Source organism: Physeter macrocephalus, chromosome 10, assembly GCF_002837175.3.
Source record: "Physeter macrocephalus isolate SW-GA chromosome 10, ASM283717v5, whole genome shotgun sequence".
NCBI classification, from domain to species: Eukaryota; Metazoa; Chordata; class Mammalia; order Artiodactyla; family Physeteridae; genus Physeter; species Physeter macrocephalus.
The window spans coordinates 61,507,871-61,522,042 of record NC_041223.1 but is presented as its reverse complement, the minus strand read 5'-3'; the positions used below and the strand labels follow the sequence as shown (position 1 = coordinate 61,522,042).

Below are 14,172 nucleotides of genomic sequence, written 5' to 3'. Positions count from 1 at the left end.
TCTTGCTGTGATTTATGTCAGAGTGTTCTGCCTATGTTTTCCTCTAAGAGTTTTATAGTGTCTGGCCTTACATTTAGGTCTTTAATCCGTTTTGAGTTTATTTTTGTGTATGGTGTCAGGGAGTATTCTAATTTCATTCTTTTACATGTAGCTGTCCAGTCTTCCCAGCACCACTTATTAAAGAGGCTGTCTTTTCTCCAAAGAATCTGTTGTAATGAGTGTATTGAAAATGGGTAAAGAGTGCAAAGAAGAAAGTGAGAAATCCGGTAGAAAGTAGGTGGGAGGAAGCCCCTGTAAGGTAGATGTGGAGCAATTTGAAGGGGGGGTTTGTGGAAGGGAGGCAGGAGCAAAATAGCAAGGAACTGGCAGAGTGAGAGATTCTACCAAGTGTTGGTGTGGAATGAGAATCCAATCCTTTTAATTTTTTAAAGAGCTGAAGAGAAGTGTTGGAAAAGAATTTTTACCACCTGTGGTTGCAGTGCCCAGCAGTCTGAGCCTCCTCCAGCCTGTCTTCCTAGGTTGCATGTTTTTTATACAGAGACAAGTATACCTAGGCTCTCTGTCCCTCTAGTGATGCAATTCAGCCACAGTACGAACAACTGCAGTGTCGTCAATAACACTATATATGCTGGTTTTTAAAGAATGTGTTGTATGGTCACACTATCCTACTCTCACTTATTTGCCATGTGCCATTTCACTTGTTTGCAGTACTTTCCTCAGCATGTTAAAAAGGACCTGCGGCTTATCCATAAATCTCAACCTTCATAACATATATGGATGTCACACAGGCCCTCAAAAGGCAGATGACAAAGCAGATTTAAATGTTCAGGGATTTTATTAGGAGAAATATCTGTGTGAAATAAAACAGGAAGGGAGCCGGATAAAGCTGGGGTGATAATAAGACCACATGCAAATCTGACCCTCAGTGAAGGGAAGGAGGGAAGGTTGGTTGCCAGTGTCCTAGACTGCCCTGAAGCTAAGGGAGGTTTGGCAAGGCTGTCGAAGGGTGCTCTCCAACCGAAGCTGTCCATCAGAGCTGTCACTTTGCCTCCCAATAATGTGTCTTCCTTAGTATTCCTGCCATTTCAGTCATTAGCTGGGAGCAGCCCGTGGAACACATGACCTCAGCATAAATGAGGCTATGGCTTTTGGAGCACAGTGGCTGGTCTCCTTGGTCAGCAACACTCCCTGTAGTGGTGGATCTGCAAAGCTCATTCTCCCGGCCACTGCAATGAGCCCCTTGACCCATTCAGATATGTTTCTCCCCACAGGTCCAGGAGCAGCTCCTCCATGTTTCCATGAGCCTTTCTTCCGGAGCAAAAGATGAAAAAGAGGGAGGTGAGTGGAGTGAACTAACTCTCCCATCATTACTGCTGGTCACTGGGTTATAACCAGTACTTGTCTCCCTCCTCCACCCTTCATTCTAAATTCCTTTCACTCTCACTGAGGCCCTTAGCAGGTCCGGGTGGCTCGCCTGATGGTAGGAACCAAACTTTCATCCCCGACATATCTCAACCCTTACCATCATATCTCTTACAGTCCGGGTTGCTTCATATGACTGTTCACAGGTACAGTAGGGCAAGGGATTACTAAGATCCAGATGGTCTCCACATTCGTTCCTCCCTGTCTCCCCATGTGCAAGCACCCTTACGTCATTCTGCTGATCGGAATGAATTACGCCTGCCAATACAGTGACTGCTGTTTTCTCCTGTTGGTCCCCAGGCACCAGGAGACCCAAGTTTCTAGGTAGTAGCCATAACTTATAGCTTGATGGACCCCTTCATGTATTCCCTGGCAGAGCTCAAGAGTGTGAGGACAGGAAGCACAAAATCCCTCAGGGAGTCATTAATGGCCACTCCTTGGTTTTTGGACCCATGTGTCTTTCCTACTGTGGACAAAGCACCATATAGGGGTCTCTGGTTTGATAAACATGCCCCATCCTTTCAGAGCATTTTTTCAGCACTGACACTTCACCTGCACATTTAGAAGGTTAGTCAAGCATTCTATGAGGCTGGATGCCTCTGAGTGGCACAGTATATGTTATGATTGGTGGACCCCATGGTAACTGGCCTACTCTCATACTTCCTTTGCTGTGAAGTGGGTCCCTAAATTAGATGCTAGGCTGTGGGTGATTCCATGTCTTTGATTCAGGCATTCTATTAGCCACTGTATAGCAGTACTGGGTAAAGTTTTGTAGGCAGAAAAGATAAACTCATGCTCAGAATCACTGTCTACCCCTGTAAGTTAAACCAGGGTGGAATGGGGCAATGTAGTCAACTAACTAATTGAATTCTTTAGGAAATAGTGCCATATCAGAGACTCAGTGTTGGTCTTCATTGTTGACAAGTTGGATATTTGGAGGTAGCAGTGGTTAGATCAGTTTTCATAAGTAAGGTCCATGTTTTTGGACCCATATGTAGCTCCTATCTCTGCCACTATGGCTAGTACATTTGGGTGCCCATCATGCCAGTTCTGGAGTGACTGATAATGAAGGCTGGCTAATGTCTACTGCAGGAGTCATTTTGTCTACTTTGTTGTTCATTGCCTTTTCCATAGTGGATGCTTTCTGGTAGACAATGGGTGATACAAAAATCTTCACACCTTGTGCCCATTCCTTTATGTCCATCAACGTGGCTCTATCCTGGACCTCCTTGTCTCTTAGGTTCTTGTTCATTTCTTTCTAGACTCCAATGATCAGGCCACTGACCATTGCCCAGAAATCTATATGTATTCGTACCTAAGGTTACATCTCTTTCCACTCAAAACGGATGACCAGGGGCACTGCCTATAGTGCTGCCATTAGGAAGATTTTTTTCACTCCACTTTTTCAAGGCCAATCCTGATTGTAGCTATAATGCCACCACTGTCCATATTTTACTTGCACCCACATACTGAGGTAATCCATCCACATATGTCAATCTCAGACTTTTTCTTGCTCTTTTACTTAATGATACAGGAACTCCCATACAAATAAGCAGAGGGACACTGGTGTAACCATAGTGGGTGACATGTGGTCTGGGCTACTTTCTCGTGACCAGTGGAGTGTGTCTGGGTCTGTTTGATATTATGATTTGATTGGTGCAACAGAATCCAGCTCATGATGGGCAGTTTCAGATGTATGGTCAGTATGATTCCATAACCAAGTGTTCTGTGTTTACTAGAGCCAGTAACACGGATATTTCTCAAAGAGTGAATAAATTCTCTACTGTGTCGGACCTTACTTCAGAATCCCAGAGGTCTGTGTTGTGATTCTCCACTAGAGCTTACCATAAGTTCCACACTGCACCTTTGCCAACACTATAGAGTCTTCTGGACCCTCCAACACTATAAAGTATTCTATGCCCCAGATGGTGGGGCTGATTGCCTCGCAGCATGGACCTGCTACAGCATCCTTTCTTGCTCTTCCATTGTTGTGGTTTCTGTTCATTTTTTGTTTCTTAATTTTAGATGTCAAGCATCAACATTGTTGGCCGCCAGTCTCTTCTGCCTGTAAGGATGCCATGCTCTATTAACCATTTCCACAACTCAGCAGGTTAAATCCCTTGACTGTCTCTCCAATTTCACCTGTCATTATGATAATTGAAGCCACTTAACTCTGGCAATAAAGTGCCATCACCTGGCTTCTGTTACTTAGAGGGAGGGCATTATTACCACGGTTGTTAAAGAGCACAGCTCTGAAACTGCCCTTCCTACCATCCTTGGCCTCTGAAGAACCATCACTGAGCTTTTTACTTATTCCAGTGCCCCTCTTACCAGCACGTTTCTGATGGCCTTGGTGAAGGGTGTATCTTCTTGACTCTTCTGTGCTTATGTAACATATTCATTCAGCATACTCACTTCCCTCAGCCTCATTATTCCTTCCTCTACTATCTGCCAGGGCAATATTGGCACTTTTATTTTGCTGAGAGTTTGCCATTATTTTTCACAGACCTCTAAAAGCCACCCAGCAGCAAGGTTGCCCTATTGTCTGGAGTTCTTGCCAGGATGTTAAATTCCATGTCTTTAGAAAGTACATCTAAGGCAATGAATTCTTGCTTATCCAGCTATATGTGGTCCCCTTGATCAAACACCCTCAAAATCCAATCCAAGGGGTCCTCCCTTTACCGTTGCCGGAACATGTCAGCTCGTTCTTGCAATTTGTTAAGTGTAGAGTCTCTTTCCTCCCTTATCAGGGATAACACTCTCCTGGCCAGGTTATGCTGGGGTTTGACCTTAGTTATTGGCCTGGCAGTCAGAAGAGGAGTTGGGGCAACTCCTGAGAGGGTAACTATTACCTTATGAGAGAGAAGCCTCTGTATCATCTTCTCCTGCAGTGGGAGTACTAGCTCTCACTAAGGAAATATGGGCTATCTTTGCAAGCTCACAGAGTCCAGGGGTGACCAGAAGTTTGAATGGTACTCAAGGTCAGCCATCCAGATTTCCCTGTCCCATTTTTCATAAGCATAGGTTTTTCCCACCAGGGCCTTCATCTTTGCACAACAAACTGCCTTGGCTGAGTATTCAAATATGTCTGAAGCTCTGTGCCTCTGGCAGTTAATTCTTTAGCCTGTCACTTAATTGTATTTACACTTCCACTACAGGTGATAAGGGCCTCTTTGTAAGCTAGCACTGAGACTCTCCAGGTTCACACACTTAGCCATAAACTTCTTGTTAACAACCCTCAACCTCTCATTATCCATCTGAAGAGCGTTCTACTCTGCTGTCTTTGTATGCATTGTTTCCCGCCCCCCTATTTTTCAAATGTCTGCATCTTCGCACCTGCTACAGCATTCTGTTCCACTGAGACATTTCCCCAGGTCATCATTGGTAAAGTCTTTAGCAATTGAGCTGCTACACTGTGCCAAGGACTATCATACTAACCAGGATGGTTTCCTCTGCACCTGCCAGGTGGTAGGTGAGCCAGTCCTAAATCTTCACCTTACTGCTCATTTGCTCAGATGAATGTTGATGCCACTTGTCTTGTACTTCTGAGAAGTAGACACCAAGATTGGATTAAACATGCAAGTATTTTATTAGAGAAAACACCCCTTTGAGATAAAATAGTGAGGGAAGTGTTTAGCACCTTCAGGCCACAATGTGAGAGAAAGAAGGAAGGTAGTGTCCTCGACAATTGATACTGTCTAAGGAAGTTTTAGCAAGGGCTTTAGGGAGTCTTCAAGCCAAAGTCAGCTATCAGAGGAGTCCAGTGTCTCCCAGGAATAGGCATCACTTAATATCCTTGCCATGCTCGGTGATTGGCTAGGAGCAGCCCATGGGCAGTGTGGCCTCAGTGCAAATGCCACAGTGGGTTTCACGGTGCAGCAGTGGGGCCCTTGGTCAGTTACACTTCCCATAGTGGGAAGTACACAAGGCACATCCTCATGGCTTTCACACAGAGACAGGTGTTTACTTCTGAAGTCCTTTCCTGTTCCCCCTCCATTTTCTTCCTTGTTGGTTATAATTTTTGAATTTAGTGATTGTCTTTGGATTATTTTCCCTAATATAAACAAATGGAAACAGCAAAGGATTTCCAGTCAGAAGGACCTGGGTTAAATTACTACCATACTAGAGCATGACTTGAGGGAAAGTTAGATGACACCTCTGGTTTGCAATTTCCTCATTTAAAAAATAGTGAAGTAGCAAGATTGTGTTGAGAATGAAGGAAACCAGGTCTGTAACTAGACATAATATTATATACTAATTTATTTGTTCTTTGTCTCACTTCCTTTTCCCCTCCCCTAACCTCATGCTCCCTCCACTGGAATGTAAGATCCATGAGTCCCAGGGGCATTTCTGAATCTTTTACTTCTGTATGTCACCAGCACCAGAACTATGCCTGCCACACTTAAACAGTATTTGTTGAGTGGATGAATTAACTTGTTTAGCTTAGTATTTGAGATACAGTAGGTTTCCAATATGTAAAATTTCTCATTTTTCCCCAGAGTCTGAACAAGTACATTTTCCTCCTGTGTATGTTATTGTTATTGTACAAACCAAGAATGAATTTTCTGATAGAAAAAAATTCAAGAAAATGGTGTAAGAAACTTCCATGATGGCCAGAGATTTCTGAGCCCATTTGAACAGTGTTGTGAAAGTCATGAATGTGGATAAATCACAGTGATAATTTGGGGGGTTTTATTTTAGAATTTAATCATTTTATAATTTTAGACTACGACTGAATACTGGGATTATTGTTGATATAGAATATTTTATTTCAAACACATTTTTAATTTGCTTCACCATTCAACAAGTACTTCCTACATTTCAGGCACTGTGCTAGACTTTTAAGCTTGCACACATTCAGAAGTAAAGTTGGCTCTAAATATTTCTGGCAAGTTTTCTTAAACAGTAAACTAGAAAAAGACAAATCATTAACAAAATTCCATTCTTGACACAGAACTCTCCTTTATTTGATACAAGTGTATGTTATTGTGCCTGGCTTTCCAGAATGCCCAAGGCCCTGGTTTTTCAAAGGACTGTGAACTTTCTTTCAGTAGTATATCGAGGCACAAGGGTATATCTTAGCAATAGTAAACAGGTTCCTGTCGAGTGTGTGCTCTAATATAGAGTCTGAGCAGAAAGAAAATCAGGCTAGCACTGTAGATTGTGAAACCCACTGAGCAGGGACCATGTCTCATTCTGTGTTCGGTACTTGATTTTTAAATGAAAGAAAAATGAAACAATTTCATTTCTGACTATCGGAGTTTCTCATTTGAGAAAAATAAAGTTTTCACTAAAGGTTGATAGAAGACTGCACAGCAGGATATAAATATACAAGTATATATAAAATATATATAAAATATATAAGTATATATAAAATATACAAGTTCTTGTGTCATAATTATTCACTTCAGGTTCCTGACTGCTTTAACATATTTACTACCTTCCCTTAAATAGATAACAAATGTTATCAAAAATTTTATTTCATCTTAAAAATGTATAATAGACAAATGTGCTTCAGAATTGATAACTGTATTTATTAATTATACCTTGATTAGAGCTTAGAGGTTTTTTCTTCCAGCTTTCTTGAGATATAATTGACATACAGCACTGTATAGCTTAAAGTGTACAGCATGAGGATTTGACTTACATCATGAAATGATTACCACAAGAAGCTTAGTGAACAACTATCATCTCATATAGATATAAAATTAAAGAAATAGAAAAACAATGTTTCCTTGTGATGAGAACTCTTAAATTTCCTCTTAACAACTTTCATATAGAACATACAGCACATTAATTGTATTTATCATGTAGTACATTACATCCCTAGTGCTTATTTTACTTGTAACTGCAAGTTTGTACCTTTTGACCACCTTCAAGCCATTCCCCCTCCCCCCACCCCCTGCCTCTCATAACCACAATCTGATTTCTTTTTCTAGGAGTTTGTTTGTTTGTTTTTGAAAGATACTTGACCTACAGCACATTTAGTACCTGTTACACACATAATGATTCAGTATTTCTATATATTTCACAATGATTACCAAGGTAAGTCTAGTTACAATATGCAACCACACAAAGAATTACATAGTTTTTGACTATAATCCCCACAATGTATATTTCATACCCCTGACATTTATTTTGCAACTGGAAATTTGTACCTCTTAATCTTCCTCACCTATTTCTTTCCTCCCCCCTCCTCCTCCCCTCTGACAATCACCTGTTTGTTCTCTGAATCTATAATTCTGTTTCTGTTTTGTTATATTTGTTCATTTGTTTTTTAGATTCCACATATAAGTGAAATCATATAGTATTTGTCTTTCTCTATCTGACTTGTTTCACTTAGCATAATACCCTCTATATCCATCCATGTTGTCACAAATGAAAACATTTCATTCATTTTATAGCTGAGCAGTATTCCACCACACATACACACACATACCACATCTTCCTTATCCATTCATCTATTGATGAGCATTTAGGTTGCTTCCATATCTTGGCTATTGTAAATAATGTTGCAATGAACATAGGGGTGCATGTGTCCTTTCTAATTAGTGTTTTCATTTTCTTCAGATGTATATCCAGAAGTGGAATTGCTGGATCATATGGTAGTTTTATCTTTAATGTTTTGAGAAATCTCCATACTGTTTTCCATAGTGGCTGCAGCAGTTTACATTCTCACCAACAGTGCACAAGGGTTCCCTTTTCTCTACATCCTCGCCAACACTTCTTATTTGTTGTCTTTTGGATAACAGCCATTCTGACAGGTGTGAGGTGATATCTCATTGTGGTTTTGATTTGCATTTCCCTGATGATTATTGATGTTGAGCATCTTTTCATGTGCCTGTGAGCCATCTGTATGTTTCTTTGGAAAAACATCTATTCAGATCCTCTATATTTTAATCAGGTTGTGTTTTTCTTTTTGATGTTGAGTTATATGAGTTCTTTCATATTAACTCTTTATCTTATATACTGTCTGCAAATATCTTCTCCCATTCAGTAGGTCCCCTTTTCATTTTGTTTATAGTTTCCTTCACTGTACAAAAGCTTTTTAGTTTGATGTAGTCCCATTTGTTTATTTTTGCTTTTGTTTCCTTTGCCTGAGGAGACACATCCAAAATAATATTACCAAGACCTGTGTCGAAGAGCTTACTGTATATATTTTCTTCTAGAAGTTTTATGGTTTCAGGTCTTACATTTAAGTCTTTAATCCACTTTGAATTTATTTTTGTGCATGGTGTTGAAAGAGTGGTAGTCCAGTTTGATTCTTTTGCGAGAAGCTACAAGCTGCCCAGTTTTCCCAACACCACTTATTGAAGAAAATTTTTTAAAAATTCCTTACTGAGTAGTGGTATGTATATTATTGTGGTGAATCTACAATATTTTCCCACTGTTAAAACCTTTTTCTTAGGATAATACACTTTATTAAACTAGCTTTTAAAAAATTATGCTTAAAAGAACAACGTTTTACTACTGAGTAGTATTCCATTGAGTGTATATACCATAATTAGTTTATTCTTTCTTCTGTTAATAGACATTTGGATTGTTTCTGATTGTGGCTGTTATAAATGATGTGTTTCTAGTTCAACTACCATGGTCATTTGTATACATATCTTTTTGTAGACATATGTTTTCATTTCTTTTGGATAAATACCTAAGTTGAGTTGCTGAGTCATATGATAAGTATTTGTTTAACTTAATAAGAAACTCCAAATTGTTTTCTAAAGTGACTAAACTATCTTATATTCCCATTGGCGGTATGTGAAATTTTGAGTTCCTCCACTTTCTCACCAACACTCGATATCATAAATCTTTTTATTTTTAGCCGTTCTGGAGTATATATAATGGCATCCCAAACTGATACACGCAACAACATGGACAAAGCTCAAAAACTTTAAGCTGAGTGAAATAATCATGCACAAAGGAGTATATATTGTATGATTCCATTTATATGAAATTCTAGAAGGCAAATATGATCTATAGTGACATAGAGCAGATCAATATTTGCTTGGTGCTAGGGTTGGGGCTAAAGATTACCTACAAAGCACACAATGCAAAGGAACTTTTGAGGATCATGGAAATAATCTGTATTTTTATTAAAATAGTGTATCAATGTAAATATTTGTTAGAATTCATCAAAATATACACTTAAAATAATACATCCGTAAAATTGATATAATAAGAAGCATATTAAATTTGCTTTTGATTATTAGCAAAAAGTCTTAAACATATCAACTTACTATTAGGAATACAAGACATTTTAAAAATGTGAAACAAGTATATAGGCAATCCACAAAATCAGGCACTGTGCTTTCCAGGAAAGCATGTCTGTAAAAGCTATCTGAATATCCTGCGTTCGGTCAGACTCAATCAAGTCCTTACACCTACAGAGTAAAATTCTAATCAGATGGTCAGTTGAGTCAGGTTATGATATTTCTAATTTACCAAAATATGAGTATTTGTTAATTATTATTAAATTAATACATGTTCTTTATAAAAAGCAATGCATGGGAGAAGATTACTCATCATTCCACCACCCAAGGGCAATTATCATTCATATTTTGGAGTATTCCTTTATTTTTAATGCAATTTTTACATGTCTCATATAATATGGTAAGTGATATTTTGTAAGTGCATTTTTTACTCAGTATTATATCATTAACATTTTCCCAAGTCATTAAACATTCCATTAAAATCATTTTAATAACTACATAATAGCTCATCATATGCATGTACCATAATTAACGATTACTCTCTTAATGGCATTTAGGTTTTTTCTAAATAGCAGACACGTTGCCTAGCCCACTGAAATTTCTCCAGAAATTTTATTGAATGAATGAATGAGTCATAAACAATGTTGTGAAGAACATCTTTGTGTCACAATTTTTATATTTTGTGAGAAATTTTAAAATAAATTCCCAGAACTAGAATGTCTGGGCAAATACATAAAAAATGTTAGAGGTACTGATTCAATTGTCAGAAGCTTTTATCTTGGGAGAAAAGACAAAAATGATACTATGTGTGGATCTTCAAAAATAAATAAGGCACATTTTAAAATAATTAAATGTATTTTAGAGAGTTATGGTTCACTTTCGACCGGCTATTTCTCTTAATGGTGTTTTAGTAAGATCAATTAAAGGTAAAACTGTGGCCCTTTTGTTTCTTTCTTTTTTAAAATAACCTCACAGTAGTCCTATCTCTAACAATATCTTTTAGATCATCTCTGATCCTACCACATTATTTAAGTCCACTTTATAAATTCAAGACTTTTTGTCTTGTTTATAGCTTCTGTTCGTACATTTTCCCATTACTGTCTTTTTTCATCCAGGTTGGTCATTAGGTAAATTTGTTTCCACTCTGGCACTTACTGAGTAGCACACACTAAGAAAACACATAACTAGTTTGTTGTGGTGATGGTGACAGAGTTGACACTTTCTACTTGGTGCTCTACATTAATCTGCCCTGGCTTATTTTCCCAATGTACCCTCAAGAATGAAGCCACAATCTCTTTTAGTGTTGATTCCTTTTTACATCTATTTCTCAAAGTCAAACTTTCTCACTACCTAAAGGAGCAGGCCTTAGGCCTTACTGGACACATTTCAGGTCTTGGTAGTCAAGCTGGCCATGAAAGCGAGAGTACTGGCTGATGATCTGGCTCCACGGCTAGAGCCTTGCTCCATGCTGGCCCGTTCTCCTCCCTATTCTGATCCAGATTTCAGCCCTTAGTGGGAGTGGCTCTGCCTTGTGCAATGATATGGAGCTGGAAAAAATATTCTCTTGCCATATTGCTTCTAGGACATTAATCCCTGGAAAGCTCTTAATTTCTTTGTGGTCTTTTCTAGTTTCTTCATTTCCAGTTCTCCTCTTTCTTCATAATTTGGGGCAGTTGCTTGACATAAAAATATTGTGGTTTACTTTCAAAACCCCGCTTTCCTGGGAGAGAAGTCTCTTTTTTAATACTAACTAGATAATTACATTATGTCATACACCTTGTATAAGTCATGCCTAGGACTTAAATCCATATCCATATGACCAAAATAACCCAACTGGTATGTTTTCTTGATAGTTTGGCGTTATAAGAACCAAATACATATGACGCACACATAGTCTGCCTGGATGACTTTGGTAAAGATGAGTCTGAAAAAAGTAAATAAAATGACTGGAGCAATTTAAATGCCTAAGTGGCAGCATCTCAGTATTTTCTGTATGTTTCAGTTTAGGAAGGAACATTTATTCTTTCACTTCCTTGAACAGAGTCAAGTAATTTTCTGTTTTATTGAAAATTTAACATTTTAATGCAGATTTATAAAACCTATGAGAAAAAACTGGCTCACTGTTTGTTTCTGGATTATGTATTACAACTGAGGTACCAAAATCGGAATGCTTTTGCAGAAAGTCTCAAATATTTTACAAGTCACATTGCTGACATGTGGCAGTGAATAAAGCTGTGATACCTTGAAACCCAATTTAAAGCTTTTTAGACTAATCAATACTGCTCTTCAATTTTAAAAATGCATTTCTCTTCATCACAAATGAGGTGAGAGTTAATATATAAGTGGTTAGTCAAAAAGTATGGCACAGTTCCCCTGGCAACCGCCCATTTCCTTGACTCCATTGCTATGCACTGCATGAGGGCGTGTCAGAGCTGCAGGCCAAGTAAGGGTCAAGGGTTTGGGGAAAACAGGTGTCGCTCAGACCATTTTACTTGACAGTAGCAAGCACTGAGGTCACTAACCCAGTGGAAGGAAAATAGGCCCAACAACAGTGGCAAGTTGTAGATGTGACATTTTTTGCCCTCCTTTTTACATTCATTTCCTTTTTGATTCACACTAAATCTTTTCTTTTTCAACAACACGGGGAGGAATGCCTTTGCTTCTGGGCCCTACAAGGACTCAGATCTAAAGATACCTGTGGAATTTTGAAATTTCAAGACAGGACAAAAAATTATATTAAGCCAGTGTTGGATGATTTGGTGATAAATTCTGACTTCCGTCAAGAGGTATAAATAAAATAAAATGTACAGATGAATTAGACAATGAAATAACTTTTTTCTTTTTTCTTTTGGTTTAATATGCTTTGTCTTTAATTTTCCTAAAACATGAAATAGACACGATGCTTTATTTTTCATTTGACTTCTTATTTATATACTTCTTTTTCATTTTCTTCTAATTTCTATTTCTCTCTCTCTCTCTCTATCTTTCACACTCAGGCTCACTTATATACACACACACACACAAAATCACATTTCCATCTTTGAATAAAGGAGCAGGTTTTATACAATGTTTCAAGATTTTTATTTCAAGAGTATTCTCTTGAAAGTTGGGCACATTTTATAATATTCCTTGAAAAATAGCTGTAAGTCATCTTTCTACTTGATGCTTACTGCACAAAATTAAAATACTCCTGCTTTTTACTGTGTTTATCAATTTCTTTTAAAGTAGCAGTCGTCTATAAAGGTGCCATCAGGAGGCATTGTGACATTAAATAATTTTGTAAAATGTCATAAAAAGATATTTCACTATATACTCCTAATAATATTTTATAGCTCATGTAGTTGGCATCCTTCTAATACTCTAGAGTATTTATGAAGACAACTGGGAATTAATTTACAAGTATTGAGTTTAAACCCACTACAGCCTATTGTACTGCTTGTGTAATACCAGTATAAATGAAAAAAAAAATGTTAAAGAGTGTATCAAGATAAAAATGGTAGTTAAAAAAATATCATGATGTACTGTGATGAAATGGTAATGTTATGAATATCTGTTGGTATATTCTAGCAATTAAAAGAATAAAATATCACGATATACTGTGATGAAATGGTAATGTTATGAATATCTTTTGGTATATTCTAGCAATTAAAAGACTCGATTTTTTGTAAATGCAATTGATACATTTAATACACATCTGTCAGATTCAGACCTGAAAAGCTAAGGGAAAAAATAAAGGCAATGACAGTGGATTTTTTATATTTATAAGAAAATGTTACATGGATCAATTTGTAAGCTTGCTTCTTTTTTGATAAAATGAGAAATATCAATTGTTTTCCATAAAACAGGCTTTACTTTTACATTTGACATTAGTTCATACATGTTTCTTTGTTTTACTTTTCAGGCTCAACTTTCCTGCATAATTAAGAATTTGCAGCTTGGTAATGCCAAGAACCACATCTGCACTGAAATCAGTTATCTATTTGGTAAGTGAGGCAGAAAATATTTGATAAATATTTTTTATCTGCAGTAACTCTAATGTTCACAATATATCTATGATTTTATTGAAGATCTTAAGAAAATTTCTAAGTATCGCTTAAGATTATTTTGTTCAAACTGCTTTGTATTCTGGCAAGGTAGGGGACCTGCTTTTATGGATATGTTTAATCCATGTGCTTAAAAATAAGAAGTCTGATATGCTGCCATTCTTAAACAAAAAGTAGGAAAGACTGAAAATACATGCATTTGTATAATCCATTTTTGAATCTAGCACTTTAACTTTTTATCAAAGTCAAGCTCAAAGCAAAATACTTCTAACTGATCACATGGAAAAATTAAACCTCACTTGTCTTAGTATGTTCTGGCTTCTATAACAGAATACCACAGACCAAGTAGCTTATAAACTTGGAAATTTACTTCTCATAGTTCTGTGGGCTGGGAAGTTCAAGAGTAAGGCGCTGGCAGTTTTGTTTTCTGGTGCAGGTTCATAGAGAGTCGTCTTCTCACAGTATCCTCACATGGCAGAGCAGCAAGGTCTCTGGGG

The 14,172-nt window shown here is 37.6% G+C and overlaps 1 long non-coding RNA gene across 1 annotated transcript in view; it reads left to right on the top strand.

Moving 5' to 3' along the window:
* The window catches only part of LOC114486983 (uncharacterized), a 216,998-nt gene extending 203,278 nt beyond the window's left edge, over positions 1–13,720 (top strand). Inside the window, exons 3-4 of the long non-coding RNA XR_003681527.2 lie at positions 1,272–1,338; positions 13,534–13,720. This is a non-coding gene — a long non-coding RNA (uncharacterized lncRNA). The remainder of the gene's footprint in view (positions 1–1,271; positions 1,339–13,533) is intronic.
* The last annotated feature ends 452 nt before the right edge of the window (positions 13,721–14,172 follow it).